General features: G+C 49.3%; 1 pseudogene; it reads right to left on the bottom strand.

Moving 5' to 3' along the window:
• Positions 1-855: 855 nt before the first annotated feature.
• Positions 856-10,861, bottom strand: LOC136490052 (disease resistance protein RGA2-like; annotated as a pseudogene).
• Between the last annotated feature and the right edge of the window lie 1,894 nt (positions 10,862-12,755).

Raw genomic sequence — 12,755 nt, 5'->3', positions numbered from 1 at the left:
GAGAGCACACTAACTTAGTGTAGTGACATAGTTATTGTGTGAATAGAAACTACATAAACTAGAATTATGGTAGGTGGCTTGCATTTTTAGTAGGCTAGCGCAACACTCGCTTCGCCTCATAATTATCTAACCGGTTTATTAAGTGTTGTTGTAGAATTTCTTAATAGGCTATTCACCCCCTCTAGCCATTAAGACCTTTCACGGAGGCGCAGAAGCAAGAGCGGAGGCACCAGCGGCTCATGTGGAGACCTCGCTGTTTTCGCCAGAGAGAGAAGCCTTCACAAGCACCGCGGCCCAAGATTGGAGACGGGCTTCTAATGGGCCTAAAGCTAAGGCCCAAGAAACAAAGACGGTGCAGGAAGACAAAACCTAGGATGCCCCTAGAGACATGAGCTAGTGTTAGGATATTTTAGGAATATACCTTAGCTGTCAAAGGGCAAATTTGTAACATACAGAGGTAGCAAACAATGCCCTATAAATAGGAGATGCCATATGCTATGTAGGGTTGGTTGGTGAGTTCATTAATGAAGCTTTGATTGAACCTGGTCCCACTATCCAGTTCTCACACCTTCGCCCAGTGCATTCGACTGGGCGAAGACCTATTGTTCCCCGCCTGCAGGAAACCCACGGTTTTCCAACAATATGAGACCACATGGATTCATGGACGTCAAAGGGAAGATACTGGAGAGTGAGAAATGATTTAGCTGCTGTTGCTAATAGATATAGGTATTACAAGTGATAAGGCTAGAATATCTGTAATATTTCGTTTAACGAACATGTATATTTGAACTGAAGCACCTTATTACCTGTAAAAAAGAGCTAAAAGATGACGTAGAATTACCCACACCACCTAACTCAAGTGGTAATAGATGCACATGCTCTGTGACGTTGGGCTAGCAACTCCATATCAACTATTGTTACATCAGGAATATGGGAGATAAGGTGCCAGTCATCCCCGACTCCTTCCTCGTAACGCCTGGCCAAGCCACGGCAGCCAAAAACAAACAATTTCTGCAGGGCTGTAAGACGTTTTATGGACTGGGGCAGGAATTCAAGGGCAGCACATTCGCTGATACGGAGTGATCGAAGTGCAGACAATTGTCCGATACCCTCTGGAAGCAATGTCAATGCATCACATTCTGCCAATTCGAGCTGTTGAAGGGAGGTGAGGTGCTGGATCCCCTCAGGCAGCTTGCAAAGAGTGGAACATTCCACGATGTGTAGCAGCTGGAGGGAGGTGAAGTGCTGTAAAACTTGCCAAACCGGTGCTGAGCCCGTCACTCTGTGTAGCCTCAGCTCCTTGAGAGTAGGAACTGCCACAAGCACGCTGCAGGACGATGACACTGGAGGTGTAGGCAGATAGGAGAACAAACTACCTGGGGACAGCAGCTGTTCATTGCTTTCTTCGAATGTCAACTCCTCCAAGCATGGCGGCAACCAGGGCTTCACAAACAATTTTGGGCAGCGGTCTATATGTAGACTGGTTAGCACAGGGAAACAATAATACTGCACTCCCACCTTTTGCTCACCAATTTCCAAACCATTGGTAATCCACAGCTCTTCCAAATTAGGCATTTGGATCAACGATAAGTTTTTCAACGAAGGCAACTCCACAAGTCCTTGCAGACACTTCAAGTTAGGCAACAGTTTGAGTGATAGTTCAGTTAGCCAAAGGAATTTAGGTGAGCTGGTTTGATTTGGCATAATGGATTCCATACAAGAAGAATCACATTGCTTCCTCATCCAACATGGCAAATGGGGACCCAGATAACCAATAATTTGTAAGAACTCAATTCCTGATGGTGGTTCAAGACAGTCGAGCACCTTCAGGTCTTCTCCAATATCTGACACTAACTCTTCTGTTTCATATCGAAACCAATTCAATGTCAGTGAATGTATGTTATTCTTCTTCTTCAAGCAAGCTTTCTTAGCATCACCTAGATCCTTTAGATATTTGAGGTTACAAATTCTCAGCCAACCACTAATCATATCAAGATTTTCAAGCTCTGATATTCTTGCAGCATCTCCATCACATCCCACAACAAACAGGCCAAGCCATCTCAAACGAGTCAGCTGGCCAAACCCTGATGGCATGCAACGGAGTTTTGAGCAACCATTTAGGTACAATACTTCGAGCCTTCTTAAGTTTGTTATGTCTTTGGGCAACTCCACTAACTTCGTGCAATATTCAAGCTTTATGCATTCCAGAATACCAATTAATGTGACCCATTGAGGAAGTAAGGTGATGTCGGTTCGAGAAAGATCCATAGTGCGCAATGTACGACAAGAAAAGGCACTTGGAAGATCTCTGAGGTTCTGACAACCAGATAAATTAATTGTATCCAGATTTCTAGGCTCCCAAGTAAAGTTTTGCAGCTGGTTGTTCAAACATACACAATTGACAATACCAAGCACACTTAACTTTTCAATCTTACCTATGGAACTGGGTATCTCTGAAAGAGAATATAATTAGAGGAATATTAATATATTGCATTGGGCCTTATGGGCTGATTATATAGAGTACATAGGACTAACATCTTACATGATTAGGCAATGTGGTACTATTCCTAATACTCTAACAGCCCCTAGGCTACTAGCCGAATAGGCTTGGTGCCGGCTAGCAGGCCCCTTAGGCGCCTATTCTAACACACCCCCTCAGTCGAAACGTCAGCCACTCTGCACGTTTAGACTGGACCTGAACTCCGTGAACACTGAAGTAGGCAGCCCCTTGGTGAAGATGTCTGCATATTGCGAGGCAGTAGGAACATGCAGAACACGAAAATCACCAATAGCAACTCACTCCCGGACGAAGTGAAGATCGATCTCAATGTGCTTGGTGCGCTGATGTTGCACCGGATTGGAGGACATGTAGACGGCACTGATGTTGTCGCAGTACACCAGTGTGGCGCGCCGAAGAGGGGCACATAGCTCCAAGAGAAGCTATCGCAGCCAAGTCGCCTCTGCAACTCCGTTAGCCACTGCACGATACTCGGCTTCAGCACTTGATCTTGACACTGTATTCTGGCGCTTGGATGACCAGGAAACAAGATTGTCACCGAGGAACACTGCATAGCCCGAGGTGGACCTGTGAGTGTCCGGACAACCAGCCCAGTCAGCATCGGTGTAGACAACAAGATCAGTCGGAGTAGACGATCGCAGCAGAAGACCGAGGTGGAGTGTGCCCCGAACATAGCGAAGAATCCGCTTCAGGGCAGCAAGGTGAGGCTCTCGAGGGTCATGCATGTGAAGGCAAACCTGCTAAACAGCATATGCAATATCTGGGCGAGTGAATGTCAAGTACTGAAGAGCTCCTGCAAGACTATGAAAGTCTGTAGCATCAGACACTGGGCCCCCCTCAGCTGCAGCAACCTTGGAGTTGGTGTCAACTGGAGTAGAGCACGGCTTGCACTCAGCCATCCCGGCGCGATCTAAGATAGGAAACCTGGTGGTGGCCCACGGGGTGCCTGAAGAGACACCGAAGAACCCGAGGAAGACGAGCCTGCACGCAGCGCGTCGGGCAGCTCTAGGGCCACGCGTGGCGCGGAAGAGAGACTCCTGGTGGCCACGCGTGGCGCGGTGGACGTCTCTGATACCCGCAGGGCGGGGGGAACGTAGAGTGCGGGCGTCCAAGGATCCTCAGCATCCTCGGGAGGCTCCAGGGGCGCCCCAGGCACGGCCACACGGGGACCGGCAGGGGCGCGGGTGCCGTCGAAGGTGCTGGAGGGAGTCCCTACAGGTAAACACTTGTGCGACGGTCCAATAGGAGCGGGCACAATATCAGTACTGTCATCGGCAAGAAACTCGAGGTCTGCTGGAGTACTGGGACCATGACGCTCAGCGAAAGGGAAGGCCGTTTCATCGAAGATGACGTGCCGGGAGATGATGACTCTATTGGATGATAGGTCAAGGCAGCGGTACCCTTTATGATGAGCTGAATAGCCTAGGAAGACACACAGGACAGACCTAGGAGCAAGCTTGTGAATAGCAGTGGCGGACATGTTGGGGTAGCATTTGCAACCGAAAACTCGCAGATGATCATATGTGGGTGGCTTGCCAAACAAGGCAAGATGAGGTGTGGAGAACTCTAGAGTCTTGGTGGGCAATATGTTGAGGAGAACAGTCGCCATGGAGAGAGCCTCCGCCCAGTAGGAGGGAGGCATGGACGCCTGAAAGAATAGGGAGCGAACAACATTATTTGTAGAGCGAATAATGCGCTCAGCTTTACCGTTCTGAGGCGAGGTGTAAGGGCAGGACATGCGAAGGTGGATGCCCTGGGTGAGGAAGAAGTGGCGGGTGCTGGAGTTATCAAACTCTTTCCCGTTGTCGCACTGGACGGCTTTGACGCGGGCGCCAAACTGAGTGGAGGCGTGGGCGATGAAGTGAGCAAGCATGCTGAAAGTGTCAGATTTAAGTCGTAAAGGAAATGTCCACAGATAATGAGTGCAATCATCAAGTATGACCAAATAGTATTTATAACCAGAGATGCTGACAACTGGAGACGTCCATAAATCACAGTGAATAAGATCAAACTTGCTAGACGCACGAGAGGTGGACACATGAAAAGGTAGACGAACATGACGTCCTAGCTGACAAGCATGACATAAATCTGAACAATCCTGAATAGAAAAAGACACACTAGACGCTAGCTTTGACAAGGCCTCATGACCGGGATGCCCAAGACGCCGATGCCACAGTGGAGAGGAGCCCTGAGCGGCAAAGGAGAGTGCTAGTGGAAGGCGAAGTGGGTACAGTGGCCCGGAGCTATTACACCTGACGATCTCTTTCCAAGACGGAAGAACCTTCACAGAACAACCAGCGGGGTCAAACTCAACAGAACAATTATTGTCAATAGTGAATTGACGAACAGAGATAAGATTCTTAATAATTTGTGGTGACACAAGAACATTATTAAGACGTAGAGAAGGTGATAACTCTGTGGAGCCAGTTGCAATGATAGGAATAAGGGAGCCATTACCGACAATAATAGATGAAGGGTTAGGGTACCGCGAAGGTTGAGTATGTGAAAGAGAAGAAGACTGAGCTGTCATGTGTGAAGAAGCACCTGAGTCGAAGTACCACTCATTGTATGAAGGAGGGGCCAGCGACGTCGTGCTGAATGATGCCGCGAGGTCCGTTGGGTCCCAGGAGGGGAGACCGGTCATAGGGTTGTAATACCCCGGAGCGACCCACTGACCGGCAGCCTGCTGGTGGGCAGCAACAAGCGCCTGCTGCTGTTGCTGGGCGAGCAGGGCCTATTGCTGCTGCTGGTGTTGCGCCTGCTGCTGCGCCTGGAGGTGAGGAGGCACCGGGATGGGCGCCAGAGGTGGTCGAGGGCCCCCTGGCCACATCTGGATGGGGCCAGACCAGGGGTTGTAGAAGCTCGGCCAAGGGCGCCCCCCTCCGGCCTGCTGCTGCTGTTGTCCAGCAGCTTGCTGCTGCTGGTTGTTGCCGGTAGGAGCCTTGGAACCCTGTCCTGAAGAGCCGCTGCTGCCCTGACCTTTGCCGCCGCCGCCGCGCTTGTTGCGGCGGTTGTTGGAAGGCTTGGAGCCCCCGCCACCGCCTCCAGAACCGGTGCTGGACGAAGGAGGAGCTGTTGTAGGAGTCGTAGTGGCAGCAAGGGCAGCTGCTGGAGTCTCCTTGCGGTTTGCCATGGTGAGTTCCTCGAGGATGAGGTCCTCACGGGCCTCCAGGGACGTGGGGAAGGGCTTGGCGCGGCGTAGCAGGGTGCCGACGTGGGCGAAGCGCTCGTTGAGGACGCGGATGACGTTGAGGACAAGGGTGCAGTCGGTGATGACCTCGCCGAGGGCCGTGAGATCATCGGCCATCTTCTTCAGCTTGCGGCAGAAATCGGTGACGGAGAGGTCGCCTTGGACGAAGTTGCGGAACTTCGTCTCCAGCTGAATGGAGCGGGCCTCCCGATTTCCGAGGAACTGCGACTCGACGGCGAGCCAGGCGTGATGAGCTGTGGAGCCCTGGGCACGGATGATCTCGCCAAGATCGTCCGTGAGCGTGGCGATGATCCAAGACTTGACGACGCAGTCCATCCGGGCCCAATCGGGGGAAATTGGGACTGGAGGCTCTTCGCGGACATGGCCCTGAAGCGAAAACTTGCCGAGGATGAGCAGGAATTGATCGCACCAATGGTTGAAGTTACCGGAGTCGACGTCGAGGACGGTGGTGACGTGGTTCCGGATGTTGCTGACGGCGACAGCCTGGGAGTGAAGCTGGAGCAGCGCCACGGCCTCGTGGTGGAGCATGGCCGCTCGGAGATCGGCAGGCGTAGAGGCGCCTCCAGGCGGTGGAGAGGCGCTGCCCGATGGCTCAGGTGCGAGTGCAGCAGCGGCGGCTGCGCGTTCCATGGCCGCGCGCGCAAGGGCTTCGCTGGCGCGCAGGGCGGCGTCGTCTCGCTCCTTGGCCACGGCTGCGGCCTGCTGCTCGGCCTCGAGAGCGCGTGCCAGAGCAGCATCACGCGCCTCCTCCTTGGCCACGCGCTTACGCTCCAGGCGCTGCGCGGTGGCGGCGGCTTCGCTGGCCTGCTCATTGGCGAGGCGCCGAGCGACCTCGTCACCCTGGAGCGAGGTGGCGGAGCTATCTTCGTCGCCCTTGGGGGTTGGTGGAGGGGACGACCCCATGGGCGGGCTGCGCGGCTGTTTGCCGGCGCGCGAGGGCGCTGCGCGGCTAGTGCCGGCGCGCGTGGGGTGGGTTGGGCAGCGGAAGACCTAACCTAGTCTGATACCATGAAAGAAAATATAATTGGAGGAATATTAATATATTGCATTGGGCCTCATGGGCTGATTATATAGAGTACATGGGACTAACATCTTACATGATTAGGCAATGTGGTACTATTCCTAATACTCTAACAGCCCCTAGGCTACCAGCCGAATAGGCTTGGTGCCGGCCCATAGCAGGCCCCTTAGGCGCCTATTCTAACAATCTCAATGAGTTTGTTACAGGAATATAGCTGCAAAGATCGCAGATCTTGACAATCACCAATAGATTGAGGTAGACTCCTAATGTCAGTAACCATCAACAGCTCTAGAGTTCTCAGCTTCTTAAGCTTGCCAATAGATTCAGGTAACATTGAAAAGCCTTTGCACTGCATAATATGAAGCGCCTGCAAGTTCCAACAGCTTGAGATAGCTTCTGGAAATTTCGTGCAATTAACATTACATATCGTTAGGTAACCAAGAAATTCAAACTTCAGTATGAATAGAGGGAATGGTGTATCACTTGTATAGTCCAGAACAACACTACGGATGTTGCAACACTTCTTCATTGGTTTGTCAAAAGATATGTTACCACCAGAGACAGAGAGCATGGGCCTTGTCAAATAGGTTACTGGAAACCTTCTCGCTAGTTGAAGTCAAAGATAAATATCGGCATCTGAGAATACAGTTTGGTGCCATATTCTTCTGTAGAGATGTCACCATTTCATGCTGTAAAATTTGTCGAGTGAGATCATGAATCAGGTCGTGCATCTTGTATACTAGTTGACAAGTGAAGATATTTCTTGGTGCATCTTGAAGAAAGCAGAATTTTGTAAGAGAATCAAAGTAAGCACTTCCAATATCTTCTGGCAGCTCTTCATTCATTGGATTAATGAATCTATGGGCTATCCATTGGGCAATCAAGTGGCCTTTTGTGATTTCATAGCCTTTCGGAAATATAGAGCAAAATGTAAAGCACTGCTTCAGATGATCTGGCAAGTGAAAGTAGCTCAATTTCAATGATGCAAACACTCTGTCTTTTATACTATCAACATTCCATAAGTTACTTTCTCTTATGGCCCTCCAAGTGTTTATTTCCCTCTTGTCATAGAGGACACCGCCTAGAGTTCTGATTGCTAGCGGCACCCCACCACATTTATTCACAATCTCTTTTCCAACCTGTATAAACTCAGACTCCAAATCATCCTCCACCAACGCAGAATTCTCTAGAAACAAGGTCCAACTCTCGACCTCTGATAAGAAAGCCAGGTTGAATATATTTCTAGATTTTGCTGCTTCTGCAACCTTTTGATCACGAGTAGTTAGCAGAATCTTGCTTCCAGGTGCTCCACAGTTCACAAGAACCATGAATTGTTCCCAGTCAAGCTTGTCATCATGCCAAGCATCATCCAGGACAAGAAGAAATTTCTTGCCTCTCAATTTGCTTGAAATTGCATGGACCATGTGCTGTTGGGCATGGAGATCTGATTTTTGCTCAAGGATAGTTTCAAAAAGCTTCCCGATAAGCTCTTCCACATCAAATTCTTCGGACACATGAACCCAAAATATTGTAGATTTGAAGTGCTGCTTTATCTTGTCATCTTGGCAGATTTGTTTGGCCAGCGTAGTTTTGCCAGACCCACCTAACCCGACAATAGAAACTATCCAGTCATTCTCTCCTTCATTAGATTCTATAAGCTTTGTTATGATGCCATCCTTCTCCAGATTCCTTGTGGGTATTCTCGATTGTTCAACATTGCTCAACAAGGACATCTCCCCATTTGTCCTCTTTCTACTCAGAGCATGGTGATAAGAAGGCAAATTATTCAGTATAGTGCTGACATCGCTTCTTTGCTTTACAATCTCAGAGAATCTCTGTTTAATTGCCTTGATCTTATGGGCCACCTTTTATTGGAATAGAAATGACTTTGGTTTTGCACAGAAATAATCAGCTATAGAACAGTTATCACCATTGATGCCCATCTTGTGTTTCTCGGCCTCTATCAAGACTTCATTCAGTAAATCATCAATATCATAAGCAACATTTTTCAATTTTAAAACCCATCGACAGGATGGCTCACTCTCTATTCTGTCACGAACTGTGAACAGCCAGCTTGTAATCTCTGCAAGTATCTCCTGGAGCTCGGAGAGGTCTTTTGTTACACCCATTATGGAGGCAAATTCACCGGCAATCAGTGGAACTAACTTGCTGCCTGTGACCTTCAACAGCCCAGATGCTAAGGCAGCCTCTAGTCCGGTCATATTTCATAAATTCTCTTGTGAAATCCCTGTGGACGAAATTGCAACCATCAGTCATACTTAGTTTTACAAGCTTCTGCGACACTGCTACTGTTAATGTACAAACATTAATTGTCAACAAGAGAATAAATAAAGTTATGAACTAACTGTCTGTGTGTTCGAGAAAATTCAGCGATATATGTGTAACATCATCACGAACCACAAGCATATATGTGAGAATACAGTCAAAGATCAGCATACCAAAGGCTCCAGAAAACCCGAGCAACAGCAATCAGACGTTTGGTGTGTACAGCCTAGAAAACACGGATACGTGGCTGAGGGAGCGTATCACGTATCGGATACGTATCCGATACGGATACGTATCCGATACGGATACGCGGCGGACACACGGTCGATACGTATTGGTGGAGTATCCCATTTTTTATTATTTTTATGAATTTTGAGTACGTTTCTGGATACGTTTCAGTCTATTGGATACGGCCCAGCCCAACAAGTTTCCCTCTGTCCCGACGCCCTACCTCCTGTGGTCGCGCCGCCTCCCGCGAACGCGCGCACGGAAGCCCCATCCCTGCTCGCCGGCCTCCTGCGACGAGCCTCCGCCCCGCTTGCCAGCCGCCGGCGATGAGCCTCCGGCCCTGCTCGCTGGAGACGAGCCTCCACCCCCACCTCCGCGCACAGCCTCCTGCGTACACGTGCGCCGCCTCAGCAGGGGATGCAGATGAGAGGATGATTCGATTCAGCAGCAAAGCAAGCTGTCTACTCTACTTCTGCATGTTCATCCCCTTCCCCATTCTTGATCTATTCTACTTCTGCAGTTCTTAATTTTGTCTGTTCCCCACTTCCCCTTCTTCATTAGTGTTGCCCATGCTTCATAGATGGCCTCTCCAAATTTTGTAGTGCTGCACTGCACAAGCTGAGTGCTAGTGCTAAACTGCTAATCCTAGCATAGGATCTGTGGGCGCGGCTGTGGTTAGGATCTCCTGTGAAACAAGAAACCAACAAGTTTTAGACTTTCACAATTTTAATTTGTATTATTTATTCAAAAATAGTAAAACGTATCCGCGTATCATGTTTTCTAGAAAATTGCCGTATCCACGTATCCGTATCCGTATCCGTATCCGTGCTGCATAGTGTACAGCACCCACTGAGAAGATTCAGACGGGGGGGGGGGGGGGGGGGGGGGGGGGGGGGAATCGATTGGTTACTGAGCAAATCACATGAGAAAGATGTGCAGAACTATTAATCGGACATTGTGCTGGATCGAAGTAGGTACCTTGAATTTCAGCTCAGACAGCTTCTTTCTCCTACTCCAAAATTCGAGGCATGGCACTGCACTTCACGCTCTAAACATCACAGAACTTCTGGGTTCATGAATCAGGATGCCGGAAATCAGGATGCCGGATGCAGAGCCGCAGAAGGTAGGTGATGCAGCTTAGGGAGATAGCAGAGAGAAAAATGGTGCCTTTGGTAGCTCCCGACCTCCAGTCATCCAGTGGCAGTGAAGTGAAGCCAGTTGTGTCCTATAACTTCAGTGAGGAAGAGGCACTTCAACAAGTCTGTGAACAAAGCGAAACTTCCCTGCCAAACACAAGTCTAGTCAATAATGATAAAGAAAGGCAAAGCGAAACTTCCCTGCCAAACAAAAGTCCAGTCAATAGTTATAAAAGAAAGGCAAAGCGAAACATCCTGCCAAACGAAAGCTTGAAACCGTACCTGGGCATCAAAATGGTGGGGCATGAACAGCACCTCCACTACTAAAGGCTAAAGCACTCCTCTTGCTAGTACTTGTTGTCGGTAGAAAGCAGAGTAGTGAACTAATGACGCGTCCATGTTACAAATGTTTGTAGATTTGTCCATCCATCTCTTGATTATTCTCCGGATCTTTAATTTGAATGTCTGCAGATGTACATGAGTTTGCACTTCAAAAACAATGGAATATTTTGTGACGTGCCTTTTGTTTGCTTATTACAATTGCACAGGGATTTCCCCTCTCCGTCTCCACTTTTCCTTGGCGGCTTGGCCATACGAGCCCAAGTTCAGCAGAAGTTCCACAAGCAGAAGTCAGATCATAAGAATGATATATAGTTAACAACCTCCCTTATCAAGTTAAAGCATCGACCGATGTGTATAGCCAGATAGTAGTAGTAAACAACCTTGTGATGACGTTGCTGGATGGGATGGGATCCTCCCGGAGGATGCTAACGCCCCACTAGCAGCAGCAGTCTTCTTGCTGCTGGATGCATGCCCTGAGGCATTCTGTCGAACACACGGCAGGCCGGTGTTTGGGTTTTCTCCACAAACCAAACAGCAGGCATGTTCCGCCGTTGGACCCTCTTCCGTGTTCCATCAATCGGTGCTGGACCGCTGGTGAAAACTGAAGCGCAGGACGGGTGAGGACGTGGACCTCCATTCCACATTCCATAGGCCGCACTAGCTGCCGGAGAGCGGGTGTGCAGTTGGACACGGCCTCGTCCTTCTTCAGCATTCCGTCGAACATGTAGCGGGAGCCGGTGCTACCAGCGCCCAGCGGGAGCAGGAGCATGAGGAGGCGGAAAGTTGCCCACGCCAGGAAGAGAGGATTGCCGTGCCGGACTTTCTAAAGACGAAGACTTGAAAATAAAGCCCATATAAGAAACAGTTTAGGCCGTTATTGAAAACATGAATTTTTACATATTTACCATCATGTGGATGGGAGTGGTATAAAGAATATCATATCAGTGACTCATGTGTCAGTGACACAGTGTAAGATGACATCCGTAATAGTGGTAAATATGTAAATGCCCCTTGAAAATACTATTTGGTAGCCTACTTCCTCCATTCTCTTATTTGCGATGAATCTGCTTTGATATGTGACATGTATTTTGTGGTGGATTTGTGATTATATGAACGGTAATTTTTCGATCCAAGTGTCCAGACTCTTTACTCGACTATCGACCGTCGCGGGCATGGGGCCATGTGACACAACCTTTATTTAATATATTCAGTCAATTCATCCATCGCCCACTCCACAATATCCGGTCAATTAATCCATCTCCCACTCCACCGCCCCCGCTCTGCTCCTCCCCTACCGCAGCTCCTGCTGCTCCCGCGCGCTCGTGCCTGCAGCTCCTGCCGAAACTCCCGCGCCCGCTGCTCCGCATGTCTGCCACGCTGCTCCTGTCGCTGCTCCATGCGCCCACGCCCGCTGCTCGTGCCGCTACTCCGAGTGCGCGTCCTGCTGCCCTTGACGTTGCTCTTGCTCCGCCGCCCGCTCTGCCCAACGATGCCGACAGGTGCTGCCAGCGCAAGGAGAAGCATCGGGCCTTGGCACAGAAGCCCTCCGACCTCGCCTCTCGCTACGATTGCAGCGCTCCAATACAGATGGCGGAGGAGGCCGCACCGGGATATGATGCATGCTGCAAGTGTACATTTGAAATGTCTCACATGTTATAGAGGTATGTTTCAAATGTTCCAAACAAATGTTGCAAAAGTAGCTCGGGATGTTCCATATGTTGCAATGGTTGTACACGTACGTTGCAAGCATATGTCCCCAATGTTTCATTTGTTTTTTCAGATGTATGTTGCAAGCGTGTTTATCTGGATGTTACATATGTTTCACACATATGTTGTAAGTGTGTTTATCTAGATATTGTGTATGTTTGTAATAGTTTTCAATTGTTTTTGTAACTGTTTCAGATATATGTTTCGAATGTTTCATCTGTCTTTTTTTGTATATTGCAAGTGTTGCACCTGAATGTTTCAAAAGTGGATCGGGTGTTGCACATAAGATGCACGTGGGAAGCGGGA

This window comes from Miscanthus floridulus, chromosome 10 (genome assembly GCF_019320115.1).
Source record: "Miscanthus floridulus cultivar M001 chromosome 10, ASM1932011v1, whole genome shotgun sequence".
Taxonomy (NCBI): domain Eukaryota; kingdom Viridiplantae; phylum Streptophyta; class Magnoliopsida; order Poales; family Poaceae; genus Miscanthus; species Miscanthus floridulus.
This window is presented reverse-complemented; position numbering and strand designations above follow the sequence as displayed.